This window comes from Carassius carassius, chromosome 12 (assembly GCF_963082965.1).
Source record: "Carassius carassius chromosome 12, fCarCar2.1, whole genome shotgun sequence".
Taxonomy (NCBI): domain Eukaryota; kingdom Metazoa; phylum Chordata; class Actinopteri; order Cypriniformes; family Cyprinidae; genus Carassius; species Carassius carassius.
In genome coordinates, this window is record NC_081766.1 from 18,543,959 (window position 1) to 18,557,049 (window position 13,091).

The 13,091-nt window shown below is 39.0% G+C and overlaps 1 protein-coding gene across 1 annotated transcript in view; it reads left to right on the forward strand.

Moving 5' to 3' along the window:
• The window catches only part of LOC132155024 (serine/threonine-protein kinase N2-like), a 328,421-nt gene that overhangs the window by 34,370 nt on the left and 280,960 nt on the right, over positions 1-13,091 (forward strand). The window lies entirely within an intron of this gene.

Below are 13,091 nucleotides of genomic sequence, written 5' to 3' on the forward strand. Positions count from 1 at the left end.
AGTTTTTTCCCACCCACATCCTGCTTCTAATTGGCTCTGACCCAGAGCCGTTGAAAAACATCATATTTTCATGTTTTTTTTTTTCTGGTTAGGAAAACGCCCTCATTGAGTGACGTAAACTTTAAATAAATGCGCGCGAGTTGCGACTGACTGGACTTTTTAATTATCAGATGTTTACTGTGTATATAATGTACTCGGTACATCAGTCTATATTTGATATCCCATCAGTTTTCTAATGTTAAATAATAATTGGATAATAATGTTAAAAGGTGGTTTAACTCCCTCTTGTGGTCATTGTCCTGAAGCTCAGGGGGGAGAAAAATAAATAAACTGTACCTTGTGTGCAGTTTTGTAAGACTGCGCACAGTTTACCAATCTGTCCACATGGATGTAAATTGACAGTCTGTACCCACAGTTTAAAATCCGTCCCCACGAATTGTAAAACCATGCAGTTTATTTATTTTTCTCTTCCCAGAACCAAAGGGGGGGGGGGGGGTTGTCCGTAGAAAAAGTCGCTTGTTTTGGGCTTGTTTTCACAAGCCTGGTTGATTATTTGTCTCGCGAGATCTGGCAACACTGACCGCTATGTGTCAGGTCGATGGTCGTTGAGAGCATAGACATAAGGGGTGCTTCTCAATTCATATTTGTGCATCCTCGTTTCCTTTCCTCGCTTCCTTTCCTCGTGTCTTAGCTCCACCCTTTCAGGATGCGAGGGAAGGACGCAAGGAAAAGACGTGAGGATGGAGGACTTGAATCAAGTGAAATGATTTATCCTCGCTCCCTTCAGCGTTATTTCAAAGTGTCATCAGCTGTAATTAAAGGGATCTGCCCTTATGTTGTTAAAGTTTGTTAATTAAGACATTCATAATAAATATTAATAAAGCAAGATGCCCTGTTTGAAATATATGACATGCATGGTTTATTTGAAGTGAAAAGGTAAAATATAAATAAAAATTGTTACAACAGATGTGAAGGGGGAGGAGAATTTATACGTGCGTCACGTTAAGTCGATAAAATACTTCCGCATAGGATACACCTGTGTATCCTCGCTCATCTCTCCTCATGAAGCCTCCTCCCTCCTCGATCGGTTTCCGGGTCATAGGATGGAGGACGGAGGAGCGAGGAGACGAGTAGGGATATTGAGAAGCACCCAAGGTGTGTTCGACATCGGCTGCATGCAACCGATCGGCGAGAGTAGCCGCGTGCAGGTGGGGAGGAGCTGCAAACGGAGATATGAAGCCGGACACGTTGTGCCTCCCGTAGTTTGCTGCAATAACGTCAGTCATGGCAGATCACGTGGCGTTTGCTTACTTGATCGCGTTTAAATGTGTGTATAAGTGGTGTTTTGGAAGGGTGTTTTCCAAAACAAGATAACATATTGGATATATACTTTAGCAGTATGACATGGGTGTTTCTGCTAATACAAAATGATAAAAGTAACCTATAAAAAAATTCCCTGGTGGGTATGTGTTTTTTAAGAAGGTTTCAGCAACAAGATTTACAGTACCCTCCTGCTGAGCTCTTTTTAACATTTTAAACATAACACCACTGGTTTTCATATACAGAAAAGCACAATTCTGTTGGATTTATATTGTGATTTAGACCAACTATTTGAAAGTGAACAGAATGTTGTCAAGTTGAAGTTACAGCAGGTTGTTAGCAGTTTGCTAACCACATGCAGGTGAAGTATAAACACAGCAAAATAAACTAGAGAATATGAAGAAACCAAACAAATGGAGGAACATAATGTATTATGTATCATTTGTATAGGAGCATACATTTATGACCACATTAGATTGTTTGTTTTTAAGATTAACATTTTAGTTATTAAAAATACTCATTTGAATAGGGTATGCTGCTGAATACTGTAAAAGGTCTGTATAAAAAAGAAAGTCATGCAAAATAAACATACACAAACTTTATATTAACAATAAAGTAAATACAGTAAAACAATATTTAATAAATATGATTTATAAGATGAAGACGACATAAAAACGTATTGAACTGTTTTAAAAGTCCATATGAGAATTTCTGAAACTGAAGTTTTTTTTTTTTTTTTTTTTTTTTTTAATTAATGCAGAACACAAGAGCATACAAAAGTATAAACATACATCACATAATATCAGCCATAAAAAGAATGAATTAAAAAAAACAATTAAGAATAAAATAGAACTAAAGAAAAAAAAAAGAGAAAGATAAAGAGGGCCAAAATGCAAACAAAATTACACAAGGAGTTCAAAGGCAGAGCAAATTCTAACAGTCTTTATAGCTTTCTTATTAGGTGATACTGAGATTAAATTCAAATAGTTTTCCATTTCTTTTAGGAAAACAGAGAAGACCGGTTTACATTTGGAGAATTTACATTTGTGGATGTGAAATTTGCTAAGGAAAAAAATTAAATTGATAACAAAACTGACATTTTCGTTTGTGGGGTTGGAGTCATAATACCCAAATATAATGTTTTTAATATGTAATGAGAAACCTGGCAAAATCTTACGCTTGACAAACACACTGATATCATACCACAGTTTCTGAGTGTAATGACATGACCAAAATAAGTGTACCATAGTTTCTTCAGAACACAAACAAAAAGAGCATGCAAGATCAATGTCAAATTTAAATCTTTGTAAAAACTTCTTTACAGGGTAGAACCGGTGTATGAGCTTAAAAGAAATTTCTTTTACTTTGTTAGTGAGAAAGAATTTTTGTGGTAGAGACCAGATTTTCTTCCAATTAAGGTTACCAAACAAATTATTCCAAAAGGAGATCACAGGTGGAACAGAAATCAGATTCTTAAGAAATAGAGACCGTATTTTATAATTTTTGGCTTTCGACTCAGAGAAACAAATTTGACCAACCGGAGTATCACAAGGTTTGGGCAAGGATGCAGTAGATACTGAGGAACCATTACAGTTTTTAAAAAGCATGCACAAACCAGAGGGGATGGCTCCCATAACTGTAGCAAATTCTTTTGGGGTTATTGGTATTTGGAAAGAAATTCAGAGTACCTGAACAAAAGACCTTCCTCATTAAACAATTGCTCCACCAAAATTAAACCATTACTGAACCAACTATCATAAAACAAAGACTTATTCTTGAATAAAATGTTCTTATTGTTCCAAATAAAACATCTTTGTGGTGAAAAGTTATGCTTATAAATTAGTGCCCATGCTAAGAGAAGCTGTCGATGAAAGTTGGAAAGTTTGATCGGGAGTTTGGATATATCATAATCACACATTAAGAGAAAATTAAGGCCACCAAGTTGTGAAAACACTAATTGAGGAAAAACATTCCAAATAGAAGATGGTTGGGCTAGATATTGGTTCAGCCAATTAATTTTGAAAGTATTGTTGAGAGAATCAAAATCAATAAAGTTCAGACCACCATTATTATACCCATTTAATATGACTGATTTTCTCAAGTAATGAGATTTATTTTTCCATAGGAATTTTATTAGAACCTCATTAATTAATTTAGATGTGGGCCTATCCACAAAAAGAGATTGAGCTGCATAGGCCAAACGAGACAAACCCTCTGCCTTAGCGAGCAGTGTTCTGCCTTTTAGTGACAGATCCCTTTGTAACCAACAATTAAAGTTTTTTTGTGTTTGGATAATAATAGGTTTGAAGTTTGCTGAACACCTACATTCATCTTTAGTAATTAATATACCAAGATATGTTACCCTATTTTTGACAGCAATATCCTCAATAGAAGTAAGAGAGCAATCTTTAATTGGAAGCAAGTCACATTTATTAAGGTTTAAAGTTAATCCCGAAGCTTTAGAAAAAGTCTGAAGAATATTCAAAGCCAATTTAATTTGTGATGAATCATTCAAGAATAAAGCTGTATCATCTGCTAATTGACAAATTTTAATTTTAGTGTTACCAATTGTGATACCCTTTAATTGACTATTGTTTATATGTGTGCTAAGGAACTGTGTTGCAATAAGAAACAGGTAAGGGGACACTGGACATCCTTGCCGAACTCCTCGTTTTAAAAAAAACCTAGGTGAAGTACCATTACTTAATTTGATAGAACTGTTTCCGTTTATGTAAAGCATTTGGACCATCCTGCAAAAAGCATCGCCAAAGCCAATTTTTTGTAGAGCCTGAAATAAAAATTCATGTTCCAATGTGTCAAAAGCTTTGTAATAATCTAAAAAGAAAATGAAACCATCACTGTCTATTAAATCTGAATAATCTAACACATCTAAAACTAACCGTATATTATTAGAAATGTGCCTTTTCTGCATAAAACCCGATTGTGTTTCGTCAATTATGGAGTGCAAAACAGATTTCAATCTTTTTGCTAAAACTAAAGCTATAATTTTATAATCATTATTTAATAATGTAATTGGACGCCAGTTATCTATTAAAAGGGGATCTTTATTTAATTTTGGGATAAGTGTTATTAAACCTTGACATAATGTGGCTGGAAGCAGTGTTTTCTCTATACTTTCCTCATAAACCTTTAATAAGAATGGTGCTATACTACAACTAAACAGCTTGTAAAATTCTGAGCTGAGACCATCTGTTCCAGGAGATTTGTTAGCTTTTAAAGTATTGATAGCTTCCACTATCTCTTTCAGAGTAATAGAGGCATCACAAAAATTTTTATCCAAGTCACTTAGCTGGTTTATATTAGGTAAAGATTTAAAGAAGTCATTCATATGTTGTTGGGATAATTTAGAAGTATACAAATCACTATAAAATTTGGCACAAAACTTTGCAATATTTTTTGGGTCATCACTAATATTACCATTAATCATTAATTTTTGAATTTGATTGTTTTTAGCTTGCTGCCTTTCCAGTCTGAAAAAGTATGCAGAGTTCTGTTCACCCTCTTCAATCCATTTTCTACGCGATCTAATAAATGCCCCTTCTGCTTTCTGTTTATATATGTTGTCTAATTTGCACTGTAATTCAGCCAGTTCAGCTTTTTCACAATCAAGTAAATCATCCATATTTTTAGATAAAAGATTAGTGATTTTGTATATAACAATATTTTCATCAGTTTTTTTCTTTTTTGCCACATCACTACTAAATTTTCTAAGATATTTGCCAATTTCGTATTTAGTAAATTCCCAATTTTTGCTGTAACTGTTCTCATCTTTTGCCTTATTCCAATTTTTGTGAATTATCTTTTTGATTACATCTTTTACTTCATTATAAGAGAGAATAGAATTGTTAAGTTTCCAGTAAGAACAAAACCCACGCACATCATCAGAAGCAAGCAAATGGGCACGAATAAAGATACTCTTGTGATCAGAAAAGAGAGATGGTAAAATATCAGAAGAGGTATTGTAAAATTCCTTAGAAACAAGCCACATGTCAATTCGGGACTGGGAGGAGAGAGCGTTATTACTCCATGTGAACATCTTTTGAGAGGGATGTACCTCCCTCCAACTATCAATCAAAGAGAATCTTTGCATAAACATTTTCAAGTATAAACTACTATTGTCAGACAGTTTTGGAGGCCATCGGTCCATGCTGCTATCTAAAGCCACATTAAAATCACCACCAAAAATAAGCATGGAATTTGGGTACTTAGTCAATAATTTCAATACATGTTCCTCTAAGCGATTAATAAAGGCTTCATTTTCTTTCTTCTGATTATAACCGTAAACACAAACAAGGATACAAGTCAAATTTGAAATTTCAGTCACGAGACTGATAAAGTGTCCATCTACGTCACTTTCACTGAGTAACACCTTCCCTTTAAACTGATTTTTTAAAATACATACACCGGCTGAATGTGACGTGCCATGAGACATCCATATGTCCAGACCCCATTGTGATCTCCAGAAATTAAGATCCTCTACTGATGAGTGACATTCTTGTAGGAAACAAAAGTCAGTTTTAAATTGTTTGAGATATAAGAAAACAGCCTTTCTCTTAGTGAGATTTCTTAGCCCTCTAGCATTTAAAGAAACAACAGATAAAGACATGAGAAGAAAAAAAAAAATTGACTACAAAATAAATGAAACAATTAAATAGACCTATTCAAAACAAATACCTTGTCTAGAACTTTAACCGGTCAGGAAATGACAAGGATGAGAACCACAGCTCAAACAGTAGAAGATATATTAATATGCAGTATGAAATTCTTAAGTAATACATTAAATGAAATTTAAGAACATAAGTATAACACCAGAGCTTATACGTTATGAGGAGATTGTGTTGTAATATACAAACTAGACAACATACACCTCAGAAGCCTTCGAACACAGCTCAATAACTGTATTATATGACCCACCAAACTACAACACGTTCTAAAATAGAACTATTTAAATCTTGTGAAAAGGCAGCGTTGTCTTACATGGTAATCAAAAGTGTAGTACCGCCAGACAGGTGTCTTCAGTGTCTTGAGAAGAACTGTAGACTGGTAATGGTCCAGAACAAGTCAAAATGGTGGAAGCAGTATTTAAGTTAAGTGATAATACGAATGAACAAGAAACTTATTCTAATCATTCAGGAGGGAAAATCTCAGCTCCCTCAACAAATGCCCTTCCACCCACAAAATAAGCACGCTTATTTTCTTCTCTGGCCTTTTCCACGACGGGCCACAGCTTTTTTCTTCGTTCTTTATCTGCTTGCGACAAATCCTCGGATATTTTCAGGTTGTTATTTCTAAGGAAATCTGAATCATTAGCAGCACGCCAGACCGCGTCGCGTTGGAAACGAGAGACAAATTGCACGATGATTCCTCTGGGCTTACTATCGTTTAGCCGTTTTCGACCCAGGCGATGTACGGTATCCACGGCATCCGGGAGCTTTTCTTTTGCGTCGGGCAGAAGCTGTTGGCAAACGTTGATGATCTTACCTCGGACATCTTCACGCTCATTTTCAGGGACCCCGTGAACTCTGAGACTCCAACGACGTGAGTAAGCTTCAAGGTGCAGAAGCCGTTTTTCCTGTTCATTCCGGTTAAACTCGACTCTTTTGGCTAGTGACTCAGTTGCACCGACTTTGACTTTCAGCTCTTTAACTTCAGCGCTCATAAAGTCAATCACATCCTTCACTCCAGAAATCTGTCTAGTATTTTCGTCGATTGTTTCTTTCATACTAGCGATCACACGTGAGTTTTCCCCCACCATTTTTTCCAAAGCATCCGAACGATTATTAATCAGCCTTGAGAGCTCCCCGAGTTGTGAGAGGATGGCTGTTGTGTCAGCGTTCTCGGTCTTGCGTAGTTTGATGGCAGGGGACTTACATGGGGTTTCTGGAAGACAGGGAAATTCTTCCTCACACAGCATGAATTCTGCAGAGTCAGTGTCATGGCCTATGTAGTCATGCATGTTCTCCATCAGAAGTTCTTTTCGGGCTTGACTTGTCTCATTACCGTTTTTGTTAGCATTAGCAGCAGCTTGAGTTCCATTCTTACTTTTTCTTTTCTCTGATTTTCCCATTTTGACAGATACTACAAAATTTAACGCTGGTAGTACTTAATTATGCTCTTCTTACTGCATTACAAGATAAAATAAACAGCTGAGTTTGCGGAGCTCATCAACATGCCTCTAATCAGAGCGCCATCTTGGAACCCTCCTCTGAAACTGAAGTCCACTCGCAATAAACTTGAAAGGCACGTCATCGGTGTCATCAGTGAATCCAGCCAATCGTGGATCAGTTGTGTCGTCATCAGAACCTGTGCAGCCGCTCTTCAGAAGCTGCGCTGGGTGAGTTCTCCGGCTACTCTCGAATCGCTCTCGCGGTACTTTGATGGCACACGTCACAGTCACGTGGCGTCAGCGCTGTATCAAGTCGGACAAAATTTCTAACCGGCATGCACTGCTTCAAGTCAGCATACGATCGGTTTGCGCAGAGCTACATGAAGTCGAACAAGCTTATAATATACGTAGACGCCTCATAGACCGACGCTGCCTATTGGAGCGGACGTATCAGCGCGGCGCCATCTTGGATGGGTCCCCAATGCGCCGCCCGCCGCATTTATTTTTTACTGAGGAAGGTGTATCCTCAACTACAATGATCATAACTCCCCGAGTTTTTACCGGATTTTCACACGGTTTGGTTTGTTACAAACGGCAGAGACTTAGTTATGATACAGGACGCTGTCACACATTGAAAAATTCTGCTTTCATGTTGAAAGACTTTGTATTACGCTCTTTAACAAAGACATATGGTAGACTATGGCATATTGATAAATGTATAAATGAATGAATTTTATATTTTAATAAAGAAACAAGTTTGATTGTTCATTTAAATTTATTTCTCTCACACACACAAACAATGGCATATTGATAAATGTATAAATGAATGAATTTCATATTTTAATAAACAAGTTTGATTGTTCATTTGAATTTATTTCTCTCACACATTCACACAGGCATATTGATTAATGTATAAATGAATGAATTTTATATTTTAATAAAGAAACAAGTTTGATTTTTCATTTAAATTTATTTCTCTCACACACACACACACTCACCTTCTGTAACACATATACAAGCTCCCATATATACTGTACCAGCTCAGAATTTTTTTTTAAAGGCCTAAAGTAAACGTTAAAATTCCAGGTCATTCCAGCATCTTACATTACCCTGTCAGGCTTGCAACTGGGACTCGGGAGCTAAAATCCTTTAAAAAGAACCGTTTTGCACAGCTTCTTGCGTATGCTTGCACTCTGTAACTCCAGGGTAGTTAATTTTGTGATGTGGTGCAGCCTTACTTTGTGAAATACAGACACCACAAATGACACAAGCATGAAATGATGGTTCTCAATTCCAAATTGGGTGTCTGCAATGTGCTCCCCAACAGTGTTGGGAAGGTTACTTTGGAAATGTAATAGGTTACAGATTACAAGTTACCCTGTTTAAAATGTAATAGTAGTGTAACTTTTTCAATTACTTTATTAAAGTAATGTAACTAATTACTTTTGAGTACTTTTTGATTACTTTTCTAAATTTGTGAAAATTAAAGAATAATAAATAAAAGCATATACATGAACTTAAATACAGTTATCTAATAAGCATGTGACATATTCTGTGTAATAAACTCCTGAAACATTGGTGTCTCTTTGTATATGATGATAGTTTTCTCAAAATAAGTAAAATGCACATGAAGTGACACAGAGCAGTTCTAGAAATTATGTTTATGTGCTCGTGTACTCCTTTATTGAGGCGGCAGAGGTTGAAAACACTGCGAGCTTCAGTAGGCCAATGTGTAGTAAATGAAACCATGTCTTTGCCATTAATTTACAGGAGGGACGGACTGGGAAAAAAATTTAGACTGGAAAATTCAAACTCATATAAACAAATTCATGGACAAAACTATTTTTTTGTATGGACCTGACATAAAAAAAGGTTTAAATCTTTAATTTGGGGACATGCAAAATAATTTAAAGTTCTCTCCTGAACTGCACCTTCACTTCTATTTTTCTCTTCAGTCTCTTTATTTTGCCCTGTTATCCATCTCTCTCATGACTTTAATACTCAATATTGAACAAAACTATACTTTACAATACAATACTCTACAATACTACAATATCTTTATAGAAAAATCCTAAATCTGTACACGAGTCATGTTTTTCCCTTACAAAAAATTACCATGCTTTTATTAGCCTATATAAAAGTAAAATAACCTTGTTTTGCTTTTGTTTTTTTGCAAATGGATTTGTATTTATTTTTAAATAAATACATTTGTAAAATAATTTTACATTTTTGGTAACCACAGTTAAACAATAGTAACCATTTTCTCTGGATTTATAGTTAAATATTAAAATGTTAATTTTCGTAAGGGTTGTGGTGTTGTCTGTCGTAGCTCCCCCTAAACCTATAAAAAAAATCAGAATTTTTTTTTCAGCTAAATTCCTACTATAACATTACAACAGATAATAATGATGTCCTTTATATAGTATTTTGAGTGATGTCTGATGAGCAACGTGCTGCTGCTTGATTAATTAAATAAAAAAACAAAGACAAAAAAGCATCTTTACAGATGAAACTGACCTGAAACCCTGAACAGTAGTTCTGCTTCTCTGCTCCAGCTGTGCGCTTCCACAGTCCACTCTCTCTCTCGCATTGATTACTCTGTGTCTGATCCAACCCGTTTGGCGGAGGCGCGGAGAGCGCGCGAGTCATGACTAACAATTCATGACTTATTAGAGATTTAATTATCAAATGGCGGATTCGCAAATGATCGCTTTAGTACATTCGGCAGGCAATTATACAATAATGATATTAAATAGTGGGGTAAAATCGGCTGCCAGGCCACCGGGAATTGTCCCGGTTCTCCCGGTGTCCAGTCCGTGCCTGATTTCGACAGACAGGCAGAATGTGCAAGTCATATATTGCATTTTTGGGGCTTTATATTAACAGAGACTAGTCGATGTCATGTTTTGATTCAAGTGTACTGACCTACTTTTGATTTAGTCATCCAAAATGTGGCATATTCCGTCCGCGTTAGGCATTCCGTTTTTATGACTGGATTCTACAAACTAGACTTGTGTTTCCGCATCCCGGAAATTATTAGGGCGGTATGTCTCAGAATAGTCAGTGCAATTTGGGAAAGAAATCAGTTAAATCTGTATGTGGATGTGTGTAAATATTCAAATGTAATCCCCTTTGTAATCGTTAAAAATTTCATAAGTAACTGTAATTTATTTACTCATTTTTTCGTAGTAACTGTAACTAATTACAGTTACAATAATTTTGTAATTAAATTACGTAACGCCGTTACATGTAACTAGTTACTCCCCAACACTGCTCCCCAAGTAAGAACACATCCTCTGAACCAATCCCCGCCCGAACGAAACAGTTGATGAAGCACACACGGACACCTTGTTCCTTTGAGTTTTGTCGAATCACACGCTCTGCTGCTCTGACCACCTTCACTGTTACTTCTGAGGGGATAATCAGCCCACCATTGTTTTTAAGTTCAAGCAGGTGGTAGCTCTGGTCAAAAGATGAGGGTACAGCAGCTGTGACGAGGCTTGCACGGCACACCTCACAGGACAGTTTTTTCAGAATTTTTCTGACAACAAACCCTGAAATGTAGACAAGGGCATTGTCCACAAGACCACCAAAGCGGGTGGGCAGGTAACTGTGGTCACATATGACTGCAGATATGTTTGCAAATGGAGACAGGAGCTCTTCCTCTGCCATTAAAGCAGAGTGCATGTCTGCAGCTGATAGGGACACAGTTTCAGCTTGTGCTGCCACGTTGCCTGACCCACTTGGTGAGACACCACAACGGACCATCAGACGACGGAAAATGTCTTGGAACTGCCCTGCAGTTGGAGTGTTATTCCAGCCTCCTAAAAAAACAAAAAAAACTTTTACACACTTAGATTACAGAGATGTTTAATGAGGAAAGTCAGAGTCATAATAGATATATCTTATGAGGTTAAGTAAGGAAACTGTATAACCATTTTTTCCCCACAGGTTGTCACAGTGTCTGGGTTGTGTTCCCTGGGTTTCCACTAGGTGTCCTCCTTTTCCACGGTGTCTATCATATTATCACTTCCTGTCTCCTTATTTGGTCACCTTCCTCCTTGTTAGTTAATTGATTGTTCCCCACCTGTCTCCTGTTTTCCCATTATCCTTTTGTGTATTTATACCTGGTCTGTCTGAGTCTTTGTCATGGAATCCTTGTTGTATGTTTGATACTTCCCAGAGTCTGCTCTTATTGTATGTTCTTGTTCTTGTTATGTTTTTTGGATTTTCTGGTTTTTCTGGTTTTGACCCTGCCTGGACTGTTTACCCCTTTGGATTTGCCCTTGTAATAAATCTCACACCTGCAATTGGATCTCTCCTTGTTTCTTGTATCACCGTACGTGACAGAAGGACTCCGTCATGCCTAGATCCAGCAGTGTGGGATTTTGAATCCGTTCCCCAGCCACCATGGAGGAACGGAGGGGGAGATTCCGAAACTTAACCACCCTTCGTCAAAGGGGGAGTGAGGTGGGTGGCCTGGCACAGTTGTTTTGGACCATGGCGGTCGGATCAGGGTATAATGACGCAGCACTGAAGGACTTCAGGACCCGACGCGGTTCCGGAGGCCGAGGTGGTGCCCGATGCGGTTCCGGAAGCCAAGGCGGTGCCCGATGCGGTTCCGGAAGCCAAGGCGGTGCCCGATGCGGTTCCGGAGGCCGAGGCGGTGCCCGATGCGGTTCCGGAGGCCGAGGCGGTGCCCGAGACTGCTCCCGAGGCCGTTACCAAGGCGGTGCCCGAGACCGCTCCCGAGGCCGTTACCGAGGCAGTGCCCGAGGCAGTGCCCGAGGCTGTTCCAGAGGCGGTGTCCGAAGCCGAGGCGTCTCACGTCTCCACAGGCAGTCCTAAGTCAAGTCAGGTGCCCATTGACTTTTCAGAGTTGAGTCAGTTCCCGGTTGACCCTCGAGAGTCGAGTCAGATGCTTGTGGACCCTCCAGAGTCAGGGTTAGTTACCGTTGACCCTCTAGAGTTAGGGCTAGTTACCGTTGACCCTCTAGAGTTAGGGCTAGCTCCTGTTGATCATCCAGAGTCGAGTCATGTTCCAGTTGTTCCTCTTGAATCAAGTCATGTTCCTGTTGACCCTCCAGAGTCGAGTCAAGTTCTTGTTGACCTTCCAGAGGCTAGTCAGGTGCTTATGGACCCTCCAGATTCAGGGTTAGTCACCGATGACCCTCCAGAGTCAGGGCTAGTCACCGATGACCGTCCAGAGTCAGGGCTAGTCACCGATGACCGTCCAGAGTCAGGGCTAGTCACCGATGACCGTCCAGAGTCAGGGCCAGTCACCGATGACCGTCCAGAGTCCGGGCCAGTCACCGATGACCGTCCAGAGTCCGGGCCAGTCACTGATGACCTTCCAGAGCCAGGGCTAGGTACCATGGACTGTCCAGAGACAAGGCTGGTTACCGTTGAACTTTCTGAGTCAGGTCAAGTCACTGGGTGGCCTTCTGCTCCTCCCTGTTGGACTCCGGCATCGACCACAGGGGCGTGGTGGTCATTTGCTCCGCCCTGGGGGACTCTGGCGTCGACCACGAGGACGTGGTGGTCCTCTGCTCCGCCCTGGGGGGCTTCCGCTCTGACCACACGGACATGGTGGTCTTCTGCTCCGCCCTGGGGGGCGCTTGCCTTGACTACACGGTTGTGGTGG